Below are 25,482 nucleotides of genomic sequence, written 5' to 3'. Positions count from 1 at the left end.
GCTGCCCTGAACGTTCATTTTAAACACCTCGATTCAATCATCTCAGATCACGCTGCGAACTGTATAAACACACATCCTAAATGGGAACACAGCAGGACAGCGGGTTGCCAACCTAGTCTGCCAACTCAGCCTGTTCCATCTGTTCCCGTAAAGCAGTCAATGATCCACCATTGTGCTCGACAGCCAAGCTTTTATTAAAACCATTTGCACTCAGAAAGCACACTGAAAATAGTATGGGGCTGCAGACAATTACAGCACCAACACTACTTTCCTGGAGTATCAACAAGAAACCCTGCGCACAGCTTCAGTTCTGGCAACAGTCAGCTATTTATAAACACGAACGTGGAACAAGAAACAGGAGGACGGAGGGCAGTGGCAATTATGAGCACAGGAGTCAGTCCAGGAATCCTCCTGGGAACTCTTACTGCATTAATGCAGAAAATGGCCCAAAGTAATTAGGAAGTGGATCATGTTCCAGCGGATCACTCTGGGCTCTTTAATAATGTGTCACATGGTGCTCTGCCTCACTGCTAGTAAAAGGCTTGGATCCAGCTAGTTTCGAACCAGGGATTCCCACCAAGCTTTTTAACAATGAAGATAAGATCGTCTGAAAGATTTCTGATAAGAGGGAGCATCTCATGCCCAAATGGTGAATAATTTTAATTATATGAACTGTGTAATTTGCTGGCTCAATTTCCCTCTGCACTCCAGTGGATTAACACCAGGAACCAGGAACTGAAACACTGCACCATGTACAGGATCAAAGCAGGTCCGCCAACAAAGTGGTTATGTTCCTGGACTGGTTACCCAGAGACACAAGTTCAAATCTCGTCACAGCAGTTAGAGGATTTAGATCTAATTAGATAAATCTGGAATGAAAAGCTAGCATCAGGGACAATGACCAAGAAACTGCTGAATTTCCATCACAAACCCATCCAATTCATTAACGTCCATTAAGAACAAAGAACAAAGAAAAGTACAGCACAGGAACAGGCCCTTCGGCCCTCCAAGCCCGTGCCGACCATGCTGCCCCACTAAACTACAATCTTCTATACTTCCTGGGTCCGTATCCCTCTATTCCCATCATATTTATGTATTTGTCAAGATGCCACTTAAATGTCACTATAGTCTCTGCTTCCACCACCTCCTCCGGTAGCGAGTTCCAGGCACCCACTACCCTCTGTGTAAAAAAACTTGCCTCGTACATCTACTCTAAACCTTAGTGTAAGAAATCTGCCATCCTTACCTGATCTGGCTTATATGTGATTTTAGACTGAGGGAAGCTGTGGCACAGGTACAGAGAACTTAAGAGCAGGGGTCAGCCATTTGACTTTTCAAGCCTGCTTCGTCATCCAATAAGTAGATGGCTGATCTTGGTGTACCGGTAATGTCACTGGGCTACAAATCCAGAGGCCAAGACTATTGCCCTGCGGGCCCAAGTTCAAGTCCCACCACAACAAATGGTGGAATTCAAATTCAATTAATAAACGTGGAATATAAAACCCATCTCCTCAGTTATGGTGACCGTGACACTATCAATAAACCCATCTAGTTTGCTAAAGTCCTTCAGGGGCTCATCATAGAATCATAGATTTTACAGTGCAGAAGGAGGCCGTTTGGGCCTTCAAATCTGCACCGGTCCTTGGAAAGAATACCCCACTTCAGCCCACACCTCCACCCTATCCCCATAACCCAGTAACCTTTTTGGACACTAAGGCCAATTTATCATAGCCAATCCACCAGCACATCTTTGGACTGGGGGAGGAAACCCACGCAGACACGGGGAGAACGTGCAGACCCCGCAAAGACAGTGACCCAAGTCGGGAATCGAACCTGGGACCCTGGAGCTGTGAAGCCACTGTGCTAACCACAGTTCAAGGACAGTTAAGGATGGGCAAAAATGCTGGCCTTACCACAGCAATATGGCTGACACTGAATTGCCCTCTGAAAGGGCCTAGCAACCCACTCAGTTGTATCAAACCCACCACAGAACATAGAACAGTACAAGTACAGGCCCTTCAGCCCACAAAGTTGTGCTGACCATTTATCCGAATCTAATATCAACCTAACCTACACCCCTTCAATTTACTGCTGTCCATGTGCCTGTCTAAGAGTCACTTAAACGTCCCTAATGACTGACTCCACCACCTCTGCTGGCAGTGCATTCCACACACCCGCCACTCTGTAAAGAACCGACCTCTGACATCTCCCCTGTACCTTCCTCCAATCACCTTAAAATTATGTCCCCTCGTGACCACCATTTCCACCCTGGAGAAAAGTCTCTGGCTATCCACTCTATCCATGCCTCTCATCACCTTGTACACCTCTATCAAGTCACTTCTCTGCCTTCTTCGCTCTAGTGAGAAAAGCCCTAACTTCCTCAACTTTTCTTCATAAGACAACATGTCCTCCAGTCCAGGCAGCATCCTGGTAAATCTCCTCTGTACCCTCTCCAAAGCATCCACATCCTTCCTATAATGAGGTGACAAGAACTGGACACAATATTCCAAGTGTGGGTCTAACTAGAGTTTTGTAAAGCTGCAGAAAAACCTCGCGGCTCTTAAACTCAATCCCCCTATTAATGAAAGCCAACACACCATATACCTTCTTAACAACCCTATCAACCTGGGTGGCAACTTTGAGGGATCTATGTACGTGGACCCCAAGATCCCTCTGTTCCTCCACACTTCCAAGAATCCTGCCTTTAACCCTGTATTCAGCATTCAAATTCGACCTTCCAAAATGAATCACTTCACATTTATCAAGGTTGAACTCCATCTGCCAGCTCTGCATCCTGTCAATGTCCTGTTGTAGCCTGCAACAACCCTCAACACTATCTACAACTTCCCAAACCTTTGTGTCATCAGCAAACTTACTAACCCACCCTTCCATTTCCTCATCCAAGTCATTTATAAAAACCACAAGAAGGTAATTTATAAAAATTACCATGCGGGCTGCAGTGGTAATTCAATGACAGTGGAAGGGGAATAAATGCCAATGTTGTCACACACGTTCCCCATGATGAATAATAAGTCTCAGACTATACAGTGGTGTTGATTGAGGTCAGTTCCAGAGTCAGACAGTGCTCACTCCAATACAACTTAAATATAGACCTCAAAGGATCAGGAGTCTGAAGCCGTGTCCCACCTGATGAATTTACTTTTCTTTAAAGACTTTGTTTTCTCTGGTGTCAGCTGCTGCTCAACCTATCCCTTGGTTTAGTGTCCAAAGCCATTACTGAGTCTTACGTAGTGTTCTACTATAATAAATAGGAACAGGAGTAGGCCATTCAGCCCTTCGAGCCTGCTCCACCATTTAGTAAGATCTAACACTCTCAAAGTCCACTTTCCTGCCCGACTGATTCAAAATGTATCCATCTCAGCCTTGAAGGAGTTGTTTGCTCCTTGTTACCCATTCACGGGGGTGGTTTGCTGGTACAAAGTACAGGAATAAAGAGAGCTAAGGATTGTTCCTCAGGTGGGCTAGTTTCAGCCCTATCAAACAAGGAGTGCAACTGTAAAGGGGCAACAGTCAGACCTGGAGCTTTCAAGAAGTGCAAAGTAAGAAAGATGACGGAGAGCTCTGTGGCGTGTTGCCCGCTCAGTGACTCACGGAACAGTTGGTGGAGTTTTGGATGGTCAAGTAGGGGCAGCAGGGCACCACAGTGGTGCAGTGGTTAGCACTGCTGCCTCATGGCACCGAGGTCCCAGGTTCTATCGCGGCTCTGGGTCAGTGTGTGTGTGGAGTTTTCAAATTCTTCCCGTGTTTGAGTGGGTTTCGCCTCCACAACCCAAAGATGTGCATAGGCCACGCTAAATTGCCCCTTAATTGGAAACATATGAACTGGGTACTCCTAAATTTAATTTTTTAAAAGTCGGGGCAGCAAAGGCAGGAGGCCTCAGAAGACCTGACTACAGTGGCTGACCCGATTCGGGCAGCCATTGACAGAATGCAGCAGAGATTTGAGGCACATAGTGCGCCACTCCAAAAAGCCAAAGGAACCAGAGGGAGAAAGTGGATGATTTGGAGAATCGGTCAAGGAGGGGTTGCCTGAAGGCAGTGAGGGAACACAGGCCACAAAGTATGTAGCGAACATGCTTGGGAAGTTGGGGGGGGGGGGGGGGGGGGGGGGGGGGTGGATTGCTGACGAGGACCGAGTTGGTGTGGCGCAGTTGTTTAAGAGGCGTTGGCAATGGACATCTTGGGGAGGCTCTGTGGGGGATACACCTGGTTAAAGCAGAGAGGTGACTGACCGTGGGACCGGGACGGGCGGCTTGGGTCAGAGCTGGGCCCCTGTTAGTTGAGATGCACGATGAGTCGATGGGAAGGTGTGAGCCTTCCCCCCACGCTGAGTCAGGCGTCCATCTCGCTCATTTTAAAGAAAGATAAAGATCCAGAGCAGAGGCTCGATGGTAACAATGGGATGGGGCGGGCCAGCCCAGTGGGCAGGGCCTGGAGTTATGGGGAGTTATTATGGAGTTATGTTTGGGGGGTGGGGGGGTTTGTTGGTGGGAGGTTTTTCAGGGTCATCTCAGGGGTAGTGCTCGTGAACTCAGAACCATGGACCCTAGAAGCTTTCTCAGGGGGTCAGACCGGCTAGGGTCTCAGCTGAAGTGGATGAAGGATGGGTTTCACAATTCATGGGGGCTGTTTATTATGCACATCTGAGAATTGGTTGCCATTGAACGTTTGGGGGGGGGGGGGGGGGCTACCGCCCGATCCCGTTGTTAAATATGGATGCAAAGCCATTGGCAAAGGTGCTGGCGGTGAGGATAGAGAATTGTGTGCCGGGGGTGATAGAAGAGGACCAGACCGGTTTGTGAAGGGGTGTCAGATATCGGCCAATGTTCGGAGGTCATTGAATGTGATAATGATGTTCTCGACGGGCCAGGAGGTGGAGGTGTCTATGGACGCGTTGAAGGCATTTGGCAGAGTGGAGTGGGCGTACTTATTCGAGGTGCTGGGGGGGGGGTTTGGATTGCATCGGGGCCACGGCACGGGTGCCCGCTCTACCTTTTGCCGTAGCAATTGAGCCATTGGCAATGGCACCTAGGGCTTCGAGGGGGTGGAGCACAGAGTCTGTTTGTACGCTGACGATCTCTTGTTATGTGTTTTGAACCCGTTTGAGCGTTTTGACAGTTTTATGGGATCTTGGGGGAGTTGAGTCTCTTTTTAGGGGTATAATTTTAATATGGGAGTTTTTGATTTGATTTATTTATTGTCACTTGTACCGAGGTACAGTGAAAAGTATTGTTCTGCTTACAATCCTGGCAGATCGTTCCATACATGAATACATAAACATCCTATAATAATTATAGAACATACAATAGTAACGGTTATAAAAGATGTAGGAAGAGGATCTGTAGGGGAGAGCTTGCAGAGTCGCCACGCTCTGGTGCCATCTTGGGGAAAAACAATTTCAATTAAAATCCAGCTGCAGCCTTTTGTTGTTGTTTTGTGCCGTGATGTCAGGCAGGAAGAGGGAGAGTTGGTCCGATTCCCTTGTAATTGGCCTCCTTGGCTCAGTACTGGTGTTTGGAGAAATGCTCGAGCAGCTGTCCGATCTCTTGTGCCTGTTGCCACATCCCTGGTGCCACATCACGCAGGCCTCATTCCACTCCTCGATACGCACAACTTCCACCGGCCTCTCCTCCGAAGCCAAGGAGCTCCACTTCTCCGGCTGCCTCGCCTGACCTGACATCTGGGCCCCACACCGCCGATCCTGCTGCCTTAGCTGGGCCCTGCTGCTCCAGCTACCACGCCTAAGCCCGCACCCCAGCTGCCTCCCCCGCGGCCCACATCTGGGCCCAGAATCACAGAATACTACAGTGCAAAAGAGGCCCTTCGGCCCATTGAGTCTGCAACGACGCATGAAAGGCCCTGACCTGCCCACTTAATCCCACTTGCCAGCTCTTGGTCCATAACCTTGAATGTTATGATGTGCCAAGTGCTCACCCAGGTACTTTTTAAAGGATGTGAGGCATCCCACCTCTACCACCTCCGAGGCAGTACATTCCAGATCGTCACCACTCTCTGGGTAAAAAAGTTTTTCCTCAAATCCCCCCTAAACCTCCCACCACTCACTTTGAACTTGTGTCACCTCATAACTGACCCATCAATTAAGAGGAACAGTTGCTCCCTATCCACCCTGTCCATGCCCCTCATAATCTTGTACATCTCGATCAGGTTGCCCCTCAGTCTTCTCTGCTCCAGCAAAAACAACCCAAGCCAATCTTTCTTCATAACTTAAATATTTCATCTCGGGTAACATTCTGGTGAATCGTCTCTGCATCCCCTCCAATGCAATTACATCCTTCCAATAATGTGATGATCAGAATTGCTCCAGCTGTGGCCTCACTATAAGTTCTATGCAGCTGCATCATGACCTCCCTGCTTTTGTAATCTATGCCCCGATTGATAAAAGCAAGTGTCCCTTATGCCTTTTTCACCACCCAATTAATCTGCCCTTCTGCCTTCAGAGATCTACGGACAAACACACCAAGGCCCCTTTGTTCCTCAGAACTTCCCAGTGTCAGACTTTTCAAAGTATACTTCCTTGCTAAACTATTCCTTCCAAAGTGCATCACCTCACACATTTCAGGCTTAGGTTCCATCTGCCTCTTATCCGCCCATTCAACCATCCTGTCTAAATCTTCCTGTACTCCAAGACACTCAACCTCACTGTTAACCACCTGGTCAATCTTTGTGTCGTCCGCAAACTTACTGATCCTACCCCCCATATTGTCATCGCTGTCATTTATATAAATGTCAAGCAACAGGGGGCCCAGCACAGATCCCTCTGGTACGCCACTGGTCACTGGCTTCCAGACACTAAAGTAGCTGTCTATCATCACCCTCTGTCTCCTATCGCTAAGCCAATTATGAATCCACCTGATCAAATCACCCTGTATCCCATGTGCATTTGCCTTCTCGATAAGGCTCCCATGTGGGACCTCGTCAAAGGCGCTGCTGAAATCCATGTAAACTATATCAACCACACTTGGTTACAGGCTCAAAAAATTCAATCAAATTTGTTAGGTATGACCTCCCTCTGACAAAGCCATGCAGTATTCCCAGAGCTGGGCCCAGCTAGCTGCACAAGTAGAATCTGGCAAAGCTGGTGGAAGAAATGAAGGAGGACTTTAGGAGGTGGGATGTGTTGCCTTTATCGTTGGCTAAAAGGGTCCAGACGGTAAAGATGACGGGGCTCACAAAGTTTTTGTTCATGTTTCAGAATTACCTGATTTTTGAACTCAATTTTTTTTCCGTCAGCTGAATAAGATGATACTGGGGTTCGTGTGGGTGTGTACGGTCCCCCGGACCAGGAGGGTGTGTCTGTAAAGAGGGCAGAATTATTATTGGGTGGCGAACATAGCTATGGTTTGAAAATGGGCAGTGAAGGAGAGATCGGTGTGGAGATGGATGGACGAGGCATTGTGTAAAGGAACAGGTCTGAGGGCGCTATTGCTGGCACCTCTTCTGTACTCATTGGCCAAGTGCTCCACAAGCCCGGTGGTGGTATCAGCATTGAGGGTGTGGAATCAATGTTGGCAGCACTGTAGGATGAAAGGCATTTCAATTTGTTTCGGGGATGGGGGCAGTTGGGGATAGAGTATTTTTGGGACCTGTTTGTGGGGGGTGAGTTTGCAGGATTGGAGGAGCTTAATGAGGTGTACTTACTGCTGAAGGGGAATGGGTTCAGGTACCTGCAGGCGAGGGACGTCTTGAGGAAGGATTGGGTTCATTCCCGCAGCTGCCACCTCCAGTGCTACAGGACAAGATTCTGTCTGAGGATGAGATAGGCGAGGGCCAGATGCCAGATATATATGGGGAGTTGATGGGGAGGGAGGGCGCCCCGATGGAGGAGGTCCGGCGCAAGTGGGAGAAAGAGTTGGGAGGGGTGATGCAAGTTGGGGTGTGGAGTGAGACACTGCGGAGAATAAACACGTCTTTGCCGTGTGCAAGACTGAACCTCATACAGTTTAAGGTGCATAGGGTTCATATGACGGGGTCTCAGACGAGTCAGTTTTTTCCATGGGTGGAAGATAGGTATGGGTGTTGTGCAGGGAGTGCAGCAAACCATGTCCTCCACTGAAGAAAAAATCAAGCTCCCCATAAGTGGGGCGCAGGAGGGGTTCTCCACAAGGTGGAGGCTGTTCATTGACTTCTTTAAGGGATGATGTGGAGATGCCGGCGTTGGACTGGGGTGAGCACAGTAAGGAGTCTTACACCACCAGGTTAGAGTCCAACAGGTTTGTTTCGATGTCACTAGCTTTCGGAGCACTGCTCCTTCCTCAGGTGAATGAAGAGGTATGTTCCAGAAACAACTTTATATATAAACAGATTCAAAGATGCCAGACAATGCTTGGAATACGAGCATTAGCAGGTGATTAAATCTTTACAGATCCAGAGATGGGGTAACCCCAGGTTAAAGAGGTGTGAATTGTGTCAAGCCAGTACTTTCCCAGAGCGGAGAAACTACGACATCTTCTTCACAGCCTTCAACACGTCATCGATGAAGATGAACATCTTGCCAAGGTCATCTCCACACCCCCACTACTTGCCTTCAAACAACCGCGCAACCTCAAACAAACCATTGTTTGCAGCAAACTACCCAGCCTTCAGAACAGTGACCACGACACCACACAACCCTGCCATGGCAATCTCTGCAAGACGTGCCAGATCATCGACATGGATACCACCATTACACGTGAGAACACCACCCACCAGGTACGCGGTACATACTCGTGCGACTCGGCCAACGTTGTCTACCTCATACGCTGCAGGAAAGGATGTCCCGAAGCGTGGTACATTGGCGAGACCATGCAGACGCTGCGACAACGAATGAATGGACATCGCGCGACAATCACCAGGCAGGAATGTTCCCTTCCAGTCGGGGAACACTTCAGCATTCAAGAGCATTCAGTCTCTGATCTCCGGGTAAGCGTTCTCCAAGGCGGCCTTCAGGACGCGCAACAACGCAGAATCGCCGAGCAGAAGCTTATAGCCAAGTTCCGCACACATGAATGCGGCCTCAACCGGGACCTGGGATTCATGTTGCATTACATTCATCCCCCACCATCTGGCCTGCGAAATCCGACCAACTGTCCTGGCTTGACACAATTCACACCTCTTTAACCAGGGGTTACCCCATCTCTGGATCTGTAAAGATTTAATCACCTGCTAATGCTCGCATTCCATGCATTGTCTGGCATCTTTGAATCTGTCTATATATGTGTTTCTGGAACAGACCTCTTCATTCACCTGAGGAAGGAGCAGCGCTCCGAAAGCTAGTGACATCGAAACAAACCTGTTGGACTTTAACCTGGTGTTGTAAGACTTCTTACCTGTTCTTTAAGGGACGTTAACATGTCAGTTGGGGAGAGCGGTACAGGGGAAATGTCAATTGTGTGTGGTTTACTGTTGCTGCTTGCTCGTTTCTGTTCTGTATATATTTGAAAATACCTCCAAAATATTTTTTGAAAAATAGAAAATGGTCAGAGACTCAGCCTCCACAGCTTCCTGGGGTAAAGAATTCCAAAGATTCACCACTGTCGGGTTTGGAGTAAATCAAGCTCTCGGAGCACACCTCTCACTGACCTCACAAGAGCAACAAGCTGACCAACACAAGATCCCATTAGAACGATCAACCATGGTTGAGTGGTAAAGCTTAGTCAGAAGATTATGGGTTCAAGTTCCACTGTAGTGAGTTGAGTCCATACCCAGGCTGGCCTTCCAGTGTAGCACTGAGGCTGAGCTGCATTGTTGGTGAGACATCAAACCGAGGCCCTGGTTGCCCTCACAGGGGGATGTAAAAGATCCCAAGACAGCACCTGGGGAAGGGCAGGGGAGTTCTCCCTTGTATCCTGACCAACATTAACCCCCACAACAGATATCACACAAAAAAGCTTTGTGTTATCACATTGCTGCTTGCGGGACTGTGCTGGGCAGATTGGCTGCTGTATTCCCTACAGTGGCTAACTTTGAAAGAGTTCATTGTGGACAGGGCTGTGTAAACGCAATTTCTTGTTGTCAGCACTGCCCTCTCCCACCCCTAACCACAGAGTGAGCTGCTCAGTTTCCTGCCCTTCTCAAACATTACCTAGCTGCTATTTGTTTCCACGATCAAGATTGGAGAGGAACTCTTGGGACATATTTAACCAGTGACCTCAGCTCAGAAACAATAAACTGATGAGCAAGTCTGGGAGGCGGTTCCAACCAGCAAGTTCCAACCATCCCTTTGCATTTACCCAACTACATTGTGTGGGTGTTTGAACGATATATTTACTCACTTAGGGTTTTTTTTAACTAAATGATGCTATTAGGGGTATTATTCCCCTGTGGGATAGTGACAGTGCTATTTAAATCTAGTGGCTGTGGTTCTGATGTCAGATCTGGGTCACGTGTCACCAGCTGTAAAATAAACCCAGTAACAACAGTGCTGCCATCCTATTAAATAATTCACGGGATGTGAGCATCTCTGGCAGGCCAGGTATTTATTACCTATCTTTTGATGCCCTTGAGAATCCAGAACTGCTGCAGTCCGTGTAATGAAGGTGTCCCTCTGCACTGTCATTCGGCAGGGAGATTAAAGTTCGGACAGCGATGAAGGAGGATGATTAATATCGTTCCAAGACAGGATGGTACGTGACTTGGAGCGGAACTTGGCAGGTGTTGCTGGTAAGCCTATGGTCATTAGGAAAGATAGACAAGTTGGAAACTGAAAGTTGCAGCTCCCACGTGGGCACAGCAGAAATGCCAGGGCCCCGGGGCAGGAACGCCAGTGCCTCACACGGGCAGGGGGCAGGAACGCCAGTGCCTCACACGGGCAGGGGGCAGGAACGCCAGTGCCTCACACGGGCAGGGGGCAGGAACGCCAGTGCCTCACACGGGCAGGGGGCAGGAACGCCAGTGCCTCACACGGGCAGGGGGCAGGAACGCCAGTGCCTCACACGGGCAGGGGGCAGGAACGCCAGTGCCTCACACGGGCAGGGGGCAGGAACGCCAGTGCCTCACACGGGCAGGGGGCAGGAACGCCAGTGCCTCACACGGGCAGGGGGCAGGAACGCCAGTGCCTCACACGGGCAGGGGGCAGGAACGCCAGTGCCTCACACGGGCAGGGGGCAGGAACGCCAGTGCCTCACAGGGGCAGAAGGCAGGAACGCCAGTGCCTCACAGGGGCACAGGGCAGGAACGCCAGTGCCTCACAGGGGCACAGGGCAGGAACGCCAGTGCCTCACACGGGCACAGGGCAGGAACGCCAGTGCCTCACACGGGCACAGGGCAGGAACGCCAGTGCCTCACACGGGCACAGGGCAGGAACGCCAGTGCCGCACACGGGCACAGGGCAGGAACGCCAGTGCCGCACACGGGCACAGGGCAGGAACGCCAGTGCCGCACACGGGCACAGGGCAGGAACGCCAGTGCCGCACACGGGCACAGGGCAGGAACGCCAGTGCCGCACACGGGCACAGGGCAGGAACGCCAGAATTTATAATTCTGAATTCACCAAATGATCAAGAGATAGTCTTTTCATGGCAGAGAGATCAACAGTACACCTGCTCTGTCTGGCTTCAACACTGAAAACAAAACTAAAACACACCCTGCAGCAAACAGCCTAAAACGAAAGTAAAAAGCTGACAGACAGCCCAGCTCCACCCACGGTCTGACATCACCGCAGTAATATGAGCAGCCAAACATTTTGTAAAGCGACATTCTCATGACAATTGTGTACCTTGTGTTGCCCTTGTATTTTCTTTTATTGCAAATACCTTGTATTTTCTTTTATTTCCTTTTTTCATGTACTTAATGATCCGTTGAGCTGCTCGCAGAAAAATACTTTTCACTGTAACTCGGTACACGTGACAATAAACAAAATCCACATTTTTACCCCTCTCACTTTGTTGTCCCAAAGCCCAGGCAGCAAGAAATCATCTCCTCGGCGGGAGGCGATGACCCGATGTGGCCAGCTGCCTCCAACTCCCCTTGTTGCTCTTTTTAGCCTTAGTTTATTAGCTCTGATTATGTCACCTTTGCTCACAAGTCGCCAGGTATCTTTCTGATACCGCCACGTGGTTCAAGCTCAAGTTATGATTAATATGTCAGCACACCGCTTAGTAAGATTGAAATCAACGGTCATTTATTATATACAACAAGTAATGTTTACACAATAATCCTACTATCTATATAGAAACCTATCGCTACTGGCCAATACTTAACTTTAGGAAGAGCCCACCAGGTCAGGGAAACGAATGGCTTATCGAATCGGATCTGGCCCGCGGGATTCAAAAGGCTGATACAGGTTGATGGCTAGGAGTCTTTATCGGATAGCGATCGCTGGATTCAAACTTACAGTTGCTGGTTGATGTTCTTGCGAAGGTCTCGAGCAGGCGAAGAAGGGAGAGAGAGATCTGAACTTGGCCCCTCACTTTATAGGGCCCAGGGGCTTCCCACCTCTCGGGCGGCCCTTGACCCCAAGTCCCAAGTGATTGGGCTTGTTCCCAATCACTGGGTTCGATACGTCCAATTGCGAGGCGATTCCCCGATCGGGGGGTGGTCGTTCACCTGCCTTTGTTTCGGGCACTGCAGGCGCCGACAGGTCTGGCCCGGTATTCAATTGCTAATATGTTGCAATTGTTCCCGGGGATAGGCGATTAAACTGTAGATGTCTGGGTTGATGGGCTGCTAATAGTCCTGAGTATAACTGCAGATGTCTGGGTTGATGGGCTGTTAATAGTCCTGAGTATCGATCTGGGCCGACTTCCCCAGAGCCGAATATGATATTCTGCCTGCAGCTGTCCGTTTGTGTCCTGTTGCCTGCTTTTCCCATCAGCCTTTTCGGTTAGCCATTTTAAATCGGGTTTGGGCCAAATTAATAGGGAATCAGCCATTTTAGGTGGCTACACCCTTGACAAGCATTGATGACAAGACAACGCAAAACCAGTGGTCAGGGTCTCATACCAACCACAGATGTCAGAGACCGGATACAATGTGCTCCATCAAACTCAAAACGCCCAGCCTTCGAGCTTACGAAAGCTTGGCAGTCCAATCTCAAATTTGGCCGGGAACACGTTCCCCCACTCCCCGTTAAGGACCCAGCCCAGTAACATTCCCCGCCCAACTCCAGTCAGGATAAATGACATACTATGCACCAGGATTTCAAAGGAACCAGGTGAGCCCTCACCAGGGAAATTGCCCCATCGAGCAACTGGATTCTCTTATCCTCTTCCACTATTTTCTCAAGTATATTTCACATCAGTGAGCACCAACAACCTGCACCACAGAACCGAGACCATCGTCCACAACATCATTCAAAATGGCAGCAATCATCTTGATGCCGACAACATCATTGATGCATAGGCCTACTCACCAGAAAACCTCCACTGCAAGCTGGACCCCACCCCAGTCACATCCAACTGCCTCAATCAAACAAGGAATTTTTGACTTAACTCGGTTTCTCATCACCAAAACCTTGCCAGCTCTTCCAGGGGCATAGTACCAAAATATGCACTAAAAGCAAGTAATTATGGATCAGGATACAAAAAGGGATTAAACGAGTAGCACCAGAGCTCATGAAAAAGCAGCCACCCGCATGGCCATATCGTATGCGCCTTCCCCCCGATAGAATACCTATAGTGTAGAATCCCTTTAGTGCAGGAGACCATTCGGCCCATCAAATCTGCACCGGCCTTGCGGAAGAGCATACTACCTAAGCACACCCCATCCCCATAACCCCATAAAACCTGAAAGTGCAAACTCCACAAAGTCACTCAAGGCCGGAATTGTACCTGGGTTCCTGGCACTGAGGCAGCAGTGCTAACCATTGTGCCACTACTGTCCCTCTTCCCTTCCAATACCTTCATTTTAAAATTATGTTCAAGACACTCCTTAAAATCTTCCTGCTCGGGCAGCACAGTGGTTAGCACTGCTGCCTCACGCCACCAGGTTCGATCCCGGCTCCGAGTCACTGTCCACGTGGAGTTTGCATATTCTCTCCATGTCTGCATGGATTTCGTCCCCACAACCCAAAAATGCGCAAGGTAGATGGATTGGCCACACTAAATTGCCTTAATTGTAAAAAATGAATTGGGTACTCTAAATTTTAAAAAACCCTTCCTGTTCAAACAAACTGTCCTAATAGCTCCTCCTTCGGCATTGGAGTCAATATTTAGCCCCTTGGAAGAGGCTTAGGGATGTTTTTGTACATCTAAGCTGTTGTATCAATACAAGTGATTGCTGTTGCATTAAGGAGAAAATCCAAATGGTGATTTCTGCTGAAAAATGCCCTCACGTGGATGGGGCTGGGCTCAGCTGTGACTTTCCCCACAAGCTCACACACAAAGAATGAGCGCTGGAGCAAAGTACAGGGCATCCAGCATCCCTACAACTGCTTGCAAGAGTGAACACCTTCGGGGGGGGGGGGGGGATTCAGAGAGAGAGAGAGAGATAACAAGCAACAAAAATAATGCATTTTAAAAAAGGCAAGGCAGGGGGAGACTGGGGAAAAGTTTACAGCTAATTTAAACTGGAGCACCCATGGATGACTGGTAGAATACTTTAGTCGAATTAACTTCCTTGAAGGAGACTAGAGCTAACAGCAAATGCAGGAAAGTGGTCAAACTGGCCGAGCAAGTGGCCACCCATTGGGGAGTGGAGTGAGTTGATTCGCAAACACTAGAGCAAAAGCCCCAACAGCATCAAGCTCTCAACCCGGAGATTCCAGTGGGGTTTACAACAGGGAGAAGTTCTGTAAAAATGAAAACGGATTTTGCGACATTTCTCTTACCCTGGTTCACGACGCTGTGCAATGTAACAATTCAGGACCAGCAGGATCACCTAGTTACTTTATTCACACGCTCAAACACACACACACACACACACAGAGTCAAAGGCTCAGCACCGTCTGCTATCAGGAGGCTACTGAAAGGCGACGGTTAGAAGACTGTAACCCGAGATGGGATGCATGCCTATGCTAGTGGAAACGCCCGTCTAACACAACCAAACAAAGCCAGTATGCACTCTGCACAGGGGTCAGTCACCTGGCAAACAGCAATTAAAGTGGACTGAGTCTGCAGTCTGGAGGACACAGGAAGATAATAAACATCATAAACTACATACTCAAAGCAACACATTTCCTGTTCCACATAAGCAGCAGTTCTGGTGTCTGATGATTACACAGCCACTTTTCCTTCTCTGAGCGGTTGCTGTAATTTAAGGAGTCGGCAGCAAAGCTCCAACTGCTCTTGTATTCAGTGCACCTGCATCCGCCCCTTTCAGAGCGTATCAGAGTGCCGTAGAGAACCAACTGCCAGCAAGAACCCAGGCAGGGCTGAGCTTTTGCACGTCGGGGTCATTTTAAGCTTTCATTGTGCGGGACCACGACATCTGTTACAGAACATCAGTGCCGTACGGTACCTCAGAATATCCCAAAGCACCTAACAACCTACAGTCACTGTTGTCATATAAGAAGCGCAGCAGGCACACAGACCAATGAGCAATGGCTTGATATCAGCCAGGATAATTACCTTTTCCTTATTTAAGATAGTTGAATGGATTCACTGGAAAGGCTGAGGTTGAGGAGACCTGATAGAGGTTGACAAAATTATGAGAGGCACAGACAGTGTGGATAGTCAGAGGCTTCTTCCAAGCGTGGAAGTATCAATTACAAGGTGGCACAGGTTCAAGATGAGAGGGGGAAAGTTTAAGGGAGATGAGAGGGGGAAAGTTTACGGGAGATGCGCAGGGTAAGTTTTGCACGCAGAGTGGTTGGTGCCTGGAACATCCTGCCAGAGGATGTGGTAGAAACAGGCACATGAGTAACATTTAAGAGGCACCAGGATGGGTACATGAATAGGGAGGAAATAGAGGAATATGGACCAAGTATGGGTAGAAGTCTTTTTTTAGTCAGGGCAGCCATGATCGGCACAGACTTGGAGGGCCGAGGGTTCGCCTGTTTCTGTGCTGTACTTTTCTTTGTTCTGTTGCTCTCTGGTAAAAGGAGAGCCCCTAGGACTGAATAACAGGAGGTGAGAAAGGGCTGCTTCTTCCAGTTAACACAGTGGAGTTCAGTGTCCTCGACACAGGCAGGCAATGAGTCCACAATAAGCAAGGGGAAAACAGTATTACAGCAGGATTGCAGAGTTCCAGCTTTCCTTCTAAATTCAGGTTAATATAATGGTGGAGAGGAAGCAGTGGAATCTGATTAAATTGTTTTACTTCAGTCATAATTAAGCAAAATTGTATTGCCGTGGGAAAAGGAGTTATGCTGTGACTGCACACATTGAGATTATAAAACCAGTGGAGTGGTCAAAGTATAGCGTGATCAAAAAACACTCCATGTGACTCATTAGGAATCCAGATGTGGCAAATTGTACTTCCGATTGGTAAATAATCAAAGACACCATTGAAATGTTGGGTACTCTGATACACAGACGAACCAACACGGTTGCGAATGGTACAACACAGTTTTATTTCAATGAACTATGAACATATTAAACTCTGGTATTCAGCACATGGTGAACCTCTGAGTGGCTGGCAATGAGGTCTGTGCCCTGAGCCCTGTCCTGCTCGAGTGCCCAGGGAGTATCGTGTTCCCTGCTTTGTACTGTGTATGCTCTTGTCCGTGATTGGCTGTCGTGTTTTGTGTGTTGATTGGTCCGTTGATCTGTCCATCGTTATGTGTGCGCTGTGATGTTCATCTGAATATCATGACAACCATCACTGGACATGTGATCACAATGTTCAATGTATGAACACGAGCTTTAGCTTTTTAATGAGTTTGTTGATAAAATGGTGAGAGACAAAGCCACAGTCTAATTAAGGTCAACAGGTCCCTGAAGGTGCCATTTTGCTTCGGGAGAGGAGGGTGTCAGGGCTGCCCCTTGTCTGGTCAACTTTATTCCATTTACATGGACCGTTCCTGCCTTTCTTGTGGAAGAGGTTGTTGAGACTGACTCTGCTTGGGCCAAGTTTCAAGGTGGTCCTTACGGCTTACCCATATGATGTGCTCCTTACATTCATGGACTCAGTTGACTTGCGGAGGAAGTATAAGTACCAGACTGTGTACCTGCCGCATCCTCTGCCAGGATCAACTGGGCCAAGAGCTCTGGACTCATGGTCGGTCTGTGGCAGATGGAGCCCTCCTGGAGGAGCTCAGGCCTTTCACCTAGAGTAGGACTAGTCTCCTCTACTTAGGAGTCCACCTTTGCCCGGCTGAGGAATCCTGCCAGAGAATTGGCAGGATCTGGAGGCCAAGGTCATCGTTTGTCTGAAATGCTGGACAGGAATGCTCTGAGTGCTGTCTTACAGGCACCGAGTTCTGGTCATAAACCAGCTGATTGCTCCATGTTGTGGTACCGGTTGGTCACTATGACCCTCCCCCTGACTTTGTCACAAACATCCAGAGAATAATACAGTTCTTCTGGGACAAAAGACCGCACTGGGTCTCTGCTGAGGTTCTGAATCTGTCCCTTAGGGAGGGTGGTCAGGCGCTGGTGTCTCTCGACACCCAGGTGCCGACCTTTCGCCTTCAGACCCTGAAGCAATACCTTTACATCGAGCCTCCTCCTAAATAGTGTGCCCTAGCGATGCATTTTTCCCACCAGGTGCACAGCCTGAACAATGAAGTGCAGCTCCATGAATCATGGAATACCTACAGTGCAGAAGACCATTCAGCCTGAATAATGACATGCAGCTCCAAGAGTCATAGAATTCCTACAGTGCAGGAGGAGACCATTCGACCCAACGAGTCTGCACCAACCCGCTAAAATTGCACTCTACCAAAGCCCAATCCTCCATCCTATCCTGGTAACCACACCGAGAGGCAATTTACTGCAGCCGATCAACCTAACCTGCCCTTCTTTGGACTATGGGAGGAAACCAGAGTACCCGGAGGAAGCCCACGCAGACACGGGAGAATATGCAAACTCCACAGAGTCACCCGAAATCGGAATCGAAAGCGGGTCTCTGGTGCTGTGATGCAGCAATGCTAACCACTGTGCCACCCCCACTCCTGTTCGTAGGCCAGACAGATCTTCGCAACTCTTTGCGGGCTTTGCCTGTCTTTTACCAAAATCTACTCAAAGTCTGGAACATGGTTACCTCGCACAGCAGCTCTCCCCTGCCTGGAGCACCGGCTGTCATCAAGGAGCCGCTGCTCAGGAATCCGCACATCCATGAATGCCACTTCCGGTGGCTGGTGGAAGGATGGCCTGTGGCTGTCGGGGTGACCAGAATCAGGGACATGCTGGGTGGCGGAGGAGTGGGTTGGATGACACTCCATGAGTTGATGCAATGCAGGGCGGTGAGTGCCTGGCTCGCGACCTATGCCATCCATGACATTAAAACAGTCGTGATCGAACCCGATGGCACTCAAGTCTTGAGGAGGCACAGGTATGAAATGAAATGGTATGCGGTGGATGTCCACCTGAGCATGCCTCTGCTCGGATAGAATTCCACATTGGCGCCAAGGCCCAACCCTGCCCCCCCCCCCCCCCCCCCCCCCGTGGAGTCCATGGACCACATTTGATCAGGATGTATTAGACTGCACTCCCAGTTTAGTTGTTTAACAAATCATATGTGGGGAGGCACTGTGGTGCAGTGGTTAGCACTGCTGCCTCACGGCGTCACGGACCTCTGTTCAATCCCAGCCTCAAGTCACTGTCCGTAGGGACTTTGCACATTCTCCCCATGTCTGCATGGGTCTCACCCCCACAAATCAAAGATGTGCAGGGTAGGTGGATTGAGCACCCTAAATTGCCCCTTAGTTGGGAAAAACTTTAAAAAAATCTTTTGTTGAAATTTAGTTTGCACTTCAGCCACAGGCTCCTAATTTAAGGTACCCAGTGGGAAGAGGGGCAGTGTGGGAGGCCCACCACCTCGCGAATCTGTTCCGGGGCCTGTCAAAGTTTGCCATCAACAGGTCCAGGCAGCGGGCAATCGAGGGGGTTATTTGACTTGACTGCCTGCCCTCTTCCACAGCTATATCCGTGGTTGGGTGTCCCTGGAGAGATTGCAGTTTTCACAGGCACTCTTGAAACCTTCCGTGCCTATTGGGCACCGCAGGGTCTTTGATGTCTTATTGACCCCTTTAATCACATTCTGATTTAATGTCTTAAGTTTCCATTGTGATTTATGTTTTGTTTAAGGTAGTTTCCATTTGGGACTGATCCTGTAATTTGTTTTAAATTAATTTAGAGTACTTTCTTTTTTTCCCAATTAAGGGGCAATTTAGCGTGGCCAATCCACCTATTCTGCACACCTTTGTGTTGTGGGGGTGAGACCCACGCAGACACGGGGAGAATGTGCAAACGCCACACTGACAGTGACCTGGTGCCGGGTCCTCTGCGCTGTGAAGCAGCAGAGCTAACCACTGAGCCACCGGCCGCCGGCTCTGTCCCTGTAATTTATCTGTTAATTTGATCTGGTTTACTTAGTTCTTTATGTTATGCAAAATAGTTGGAAGTAAGTGTGTTTGATCGTTGCAAGTGCTTTACTTTCTTGATTATTATTAGTTATCTGATAAAACAGGACATAACATAGGTCATATATAGTGCATGTCTGCACAATAAAAATAAGGTTAATTTGTCTTTTTAGCACTTTGAATTAATCTATTGATAAGATAACATTTCACTTCTTGGCAAACTGACTTCTGCATTGTCAATGAGGAAAGGAATCTGGAGTGGGCCGAATCAATACCTACATCCAATCAACAGAAAACAGTGTCTATCAGCCTCTTTATCACAATAGTACAAGACAGAAACTTGCATTTTCCTGACCACCAGATATCACAAAATGCTTTACAACCAATGAAGTATTTTTTTGAACTGTAGGCACTATGGGGTCCTGCAGGGATCAGTGCTAGGACCCCAGCTATTCACAATATATATTAATGATTTAGATGAGGAAACAAAATGTAATATTCGCAAATTTACAGAGGACACCAAGTTGCGTGGGAGGGTAAGCTGTGAGGGGGATGCAGAGATACTTTAGTGTGATTTGGACCAAGTTGAGCGACTGGGCAAATGAATGGCAGATGCAGTATATTTTAGATAAATGCGAGGTTATCCACTTTGGAAGCAAAAACGAGACGGCAGATTATTATCTGAATGGCCATAAATTAGGAGAGGGGAATGTGCAATGAGACCTGGGTGTCCTCGTACACCAGTCACTGAAGGTAAGCACGCAGGTATAGTCAGCGCTAAAGTAGGCAAATGGTATGCTGGCCTTCAGTGCGAGAGGATTCAAGTGCAGGAGCAGGGATGTCTTGCTGCAACTATACAGGGCCTTGGTGAGGCCACACCTGGAATATTGTGTCCAGTTTTGGTCTCCTTATCTGAGGAAGGGTGTTCTTGCTATAGAGGGAGTGCAGCGGAGGTTTACCAGACTAATTCCTGGGATGCAGGACTGACGTATGAGGAGAGATTGAGTAAGTTAGGATTGTATTCATTGGAGTTCAGAAGAATGAGGGGGATTCTCATAGATACCTATAAAATTCTATCAGAACTGGACAGGGTAGATGCCAGAAGGATGTTCCCAATGATGGGGGTGCCCAGAACCAGGGGTCACAGTCTGAGGATACGGAGTGGACCATTGAGGACTGAGATGAGGTGAAATTTCTTCACCCTGAGAATGGTCAGCCTGTGGAATTTATTACCACAGAAAGTAGAGGCCAAAGCATTGCATGTTTTCAAGAAGCAGTTAGATATAGCATTTTGGGCAAAGGGGATCAATGGATATGGGGGAAAGTGGGATTAGGCGCCGCATTATAGGAAGGATGTGGAAGCATTGGAGAGGGTGCAGAGGAGATTTACCAGAATGTTGCCTGGTATGGAGGGAAGATCTTATGAGGAAAGGCTGAGGGACTTGAGGCTGTTTTCGTTAGAGAGAAGAAGGTTAAGAGGTGACTTAATTGAGGCATACACGTATGATCAGAGGATTGGATAGGGTGGGCAGTGAGAGCCTCTTTCCTCGGATGGTGATGTCTAGCACGAGGGGACATAGCTTTAAATTGAGGGGAGATAGATATAAGACAGATGTCAGAGGTAGGTTCTTTACTCAGAGAGTAGTAAGGGCGTGGAATGCCCTGCCTGCAACAGTAGTGGACTCGCCAACACTAAGGACATTCAAATAGTAATTGGATAGACATATGGACGATAAAGGAATAGTGTAGATGGGCTTTAGAGTGGTTTCACGGGTCGGCGCAACATCGAGGGCCGAAGGGCCTGTACTGCGCTGTAATGTTCTATGTTCTATGAGTTGGATGATCAGCCATGATCATAGTGAATGGCAGAACAGGCCCGAAGGGCCAAATGTCCTCCTCCTGCTCCTATTTTCTATGTTTCTATGGTCATGTAATAAAGGGGAGCAATCAATATTCACTCAGCAAACTCCCAAATCACCAGATAATCTGTTTTTTTGTGGTGTTGATGGAGGGTAAATCTGACCAGGACACAGGGGAATTCCCCTCCTCAATAGTGTCATGGGACCTTTTAAAACCACCGCAGCAGAAAGATAGGGCATCCATTGTCTCATTCAAAAAACGGCACCTTTAACAGTGCAGCACTCCCTTAATACTACACTGGAGTACGACTTGAACCCAGAACCTTAGAATTCGAAGGTATGTGTGCTACCAACTGAGGCACGGCCATGAGCGAACAGCAAACATATATAAACAGGAAACAAATTCTGGCATACAGGTCAGAATTTTACCAAAGCTAATACAGAATAAAGCCTCCTTTCCATTATCTCTCCACAAGCCCAATATGAACCACATATTAGTACAGTAACAAAAGAGCATGAACTAAATCCCCATTTGCTCTTCAGACAATCATATATAAAGGACCTTATTCAAAGGTGCTTCACTCTGATAGGAAGCTCTGAGGCTCAATCTCATGTCTGATGAAGTGCCTAGGCTCCATCATGAAGCTGCCACAGAGCCCATCACATAATTGAGCCAGTTACAAATATTTAAACTAATAGGTTATATAAACTTACTGAGGGAAAGGATCAACTAACAGGCACAAGTAACCTACTATACGCCCTGTGGACACAAAAGGGCCTTTCTTTAGTTAGCAGACCATAAGGCAATTATTAAAAATAAGCACACATGTATCTGTGAACTATGAATAGGCATCAGTTGCTATTTCTTAATGTGACTCGCGTCTACACCATAATTCCCTTTATTGCACCCATGTCCTTAAAGCAAGTACTTGATTACATCATTGTTGTGGAGTTTTCATATCCAGCTGCGGTATCATTCTGTGGGAACACACATTCCACCTCATCCCAGTTTCCTCAATGCAGGCAGCCAATAGCTTTGTGCAGACAGCCATGGGTTCAATGTAGCCATGGGTTCAATGTAGGAGACCATCTCCTTGCTCATCCTTTTCCCAATGGCACAGAGCTGCTATTCCAGAAACAACCTCACCGCCGCCACTACTCCAGCACCACATTCACATTAAAACTGACGTGCTGGGTCCTATCTGCTCCCTATTTGTCACCGCACTACACCTAATACAACAACCTGAGGTTTCACCAGGAAATCTGAAGCTTACAATCTAAAACTGGAACATGCAACTGGACAGTCAAAAGACAACATACAAGATGCTGACTAAACAGAAAACACAGCAATGCACAGCACTAGAGAATTGGGTTAATGTTTTAAATTATGAGTATATCAACATTTATTTCAGATGTTAGTGGATCTGTAAGCATTCTATTTAGTATTTTATTTATTTTCTGTTAACATACAATAGAAAAACAGGCTATTCAGTCTAACCAGTCTGCGCTGGCATTTATACTTATGTATCCAGTGCTCTTGTCTTTTTCTATTTTTATGATAGCACTGATAAATGTACCAATATCACATACATTAGCAGAGGGGAGAGCAGGGTTGCAGCTACTGTACATACCAGCTGTGGTTTCCTGATGGAATTCAATATATCCAAACTGTAGGAAATAAATTGGCAGCAAAGGGGCAACTCAATCTGTGCAGAGCACTTATCAAGATCAGAGATGCATCTTTAGTCTGGCAATAAAATATACAACTCCCCACTGCCCTGGGATTAAGTCAGGCGTAAAATCTCAGACACTCCTCCCCATAGCAATGGGACTGAATCAGGTGTAAAATCAGAAAATATAGACCCAATTTACTCAGCATCTCATCATTGGGCAACCCCTTGATCCTAGGAACCAACCTAGTGAACCTTCGCTGTACTGCCTCCAATACAAGTATATCCTTCTTTAAATATGGAGACCAAAATTACATCCAGTATTTCAGGTTGGGGAGACAGCATACGCCATCAAATCCAAAATATGTCACCTCTGACAATTTGGCACTATCCACAGTATGATTTGAGCTAAAGATGCTCAAGTATGCAACAGAGTCCAGCTACCAAAACATGCCATAAACAGTCCCATGCCATGTCCTTCATTCCAGAAGATGTACACCCAGATACAGGGTTTGTAAGATATCCGCACTGTTGCCTTGACCTACATTGTTTTACATTTGTGACATTTTTGGAAAACAATCATTCTTGTGTTCAAATCCCTCCATGGTCTTGTCCTCTCTGTCAATGTAACTTTCGCCATCCCACAATTACTCCAATTCTGGCCTCTTGAATATCTGTGAATTCCTTTGTCTCAGTATGGGTGGCCCTGCCTCTGTTGTCTAAACCCAAGCATTGGGATTCCCTCCCTAACCTCTCCACCTTTAAGATGCTCCTCAAAACCCTCGTCTTTTTCACCTGTTCCAACCTCTGCTTTGGCTCAGTGTCAATTTGTGATGGTGCTTTAGTAAAACTCCTTTAGCCGGTTTACAGCATTAAACACACCATACAAAATCAAGTCGTTGATAGTGTTGATTCACTGGACACAACAGTGTCCATCTATGCTTTAAAGCAACTGAAATAGCTGCATGTTCAGACGGGTGTAAAAGATGCTACAACTGAGGGGAAGTGTTAGAGTGGACAGGATAAAATTGTTTCCCTTGGTGGAGAATTCTAGACACGAGGAAGAAGTTTTTTTACGCAGAGGGTAGTGGGAGTCTGGAATTCGCTGCCCGAGTTCATGGTGGAGGCAGAGACCCTAAACTCTTTTTAAAAGTACCTGGATTGGCACCTTAAGTGCTGTGAGATACAGGGCTATGGACCGGGTGCAGGAAGGTGGGAATAGAAAGAGCATCTGGGTGTGTGTCTCCTTGGGCTGGCATGGACAAGATAGACCGAATGGCCTCCTTCTGTGCTGTAACTTTTCTATGCTTCTACTTGGGAGAGAAAGAGACGAGGTCTCCTAATATCTTGAACAACATTCCTCCTTCAACCAACAAAATGTTACCAGACCAACCACCGCAGCATGAGATGACTGCACAGCAGCTCAAAGATTGGTTGCTGTATTTGTTTACATCACAGTGACTGCACTCAATAATTGAGGTGCTATTTAAATGCAAATTCATGTCTTAAAAGTCACAAAAATGAGAAGACACTAAAATTTGACATTTTGCAAAACTGTGCATCAAGATTGCGACAGCCCACAATTGATTTGAACGTTCAACTACTCAGTTTGGAGAAGTACTTTGCTCCTGCTGCAACAGATAATTCACACGTGCTAAACTTCATTTCCTGCATTGCTGTTTATCACATTTGTGGGAAGGCAAGCACACAAGGCGAGGAATACAGTTTGAAGCAGCATCTGAAGCAACCAGCCTTTCCTGCACCCAGACCCACAGACATAAAGCTTTTAATCTGCTGCTGTGTTGGGGTGGGTCCTGTCTGCCCTGTCAGATAGACACGAAAGATTCCAAGAAAGTATTTAGATGAAAAGCATGTGAGCACTTTGAGAAATGTATTAACAGCAGAGTGGATAACAGGCCACATTTAATACAAGTAAATAATGCTTGCAATAATACAGAACCTTCACAACCTCAAGATGGCCCAAAGCACTTTACAGCCGATGAAGTACTTTAAAAAAAGGTTTAGTCAGTGCTATAAGGTAGGAAAGCATCACAATTTGCACACAGCCCCACAACACAAACAGCACCCTGGCCAGATTTAGTAATGTTAGTTGAATGATAAATAATGGTCAGGACATCAGGGAAAACTCTCCTGGTGGTTTTTGAATAGGGCTTTACGCTGAGAGAGCAAACAAGGCCTTGGCTTAATAGGTTATCTTAAAGACATCACCTCTGACACTGCAGTACTCCCTAGATTCTGTGCTCAAGTTTCTGGAGCAGGACTTGAACCCACAACCTTCTGAGGGTTAATATGAATAACCCAGAGCTTCCTGTTAATATCACACAATGGGTAAGAGACCATATTTACCACCCGTGTTCTGAATCCACACGTGTTTCTCTACACAGTCATCCCATCACCCAATACATTCCTTTCTCCAACAAACTCAGCATGTCCAACAGGTTACATAATTCATGCTGAACCTATCGTCAGGCTTTTCCTGAATTCATCCAGTTTGGTTATTGCTCTTTCCAAT

At 47.5% G+C, this 25,482-nt stretch overlaps 1 protein-coding gene across 4 annotated transcripts in view; it reads right to left on the bottom strand.

Moving 5' to 3' along the window:
- Positions 1-25,482, bottom strand: part of LOC140393964 (serine/threonine-protein kinase 38) — a 93,705-nt gene that overhangs the window by 50,732 nt on the left and 17,491 nt on the right. The window contains exon 1 of one of the 4 annotated variants that reach the window (XM_072480666.1): positions 15,118-15,221. The exons of 2 other annotated variants lie outside the window; for them this stretch is intronic. The gene's annotated coding sequence lies outside the window, so the exon portion shown is untranslated. Of the gene's footprint in view, positions 1-14,785; positions 14,927-15,117; positions 15,222-25,482 lie in introns of those variants that run through there. One more of the 4 variants, XM_072480665.1, reaches the window with a different exon arrangement.

Source organism: Scyliorhinus torazame, chromosome 17 (genome assembly GCF_047496885.1).
Source record: "Scyliorhinus torazame isolate Kashiwa2021f chromosome 17, sScyTor2.1, whole genome shotgun sequence".
Classification (NCBI taxonomy): Eukaryota; Metazoa; Chordata; class Chondrichthyes; order Carcharhiniformes; family Scyliorhinidae; genus Scyliorhinus; species Scyliorhinus torazame.
Note: the sequence above shows the minus strand (reverse complement) of the source record. Positions and strands in the feature narration are given on the sequence as shown.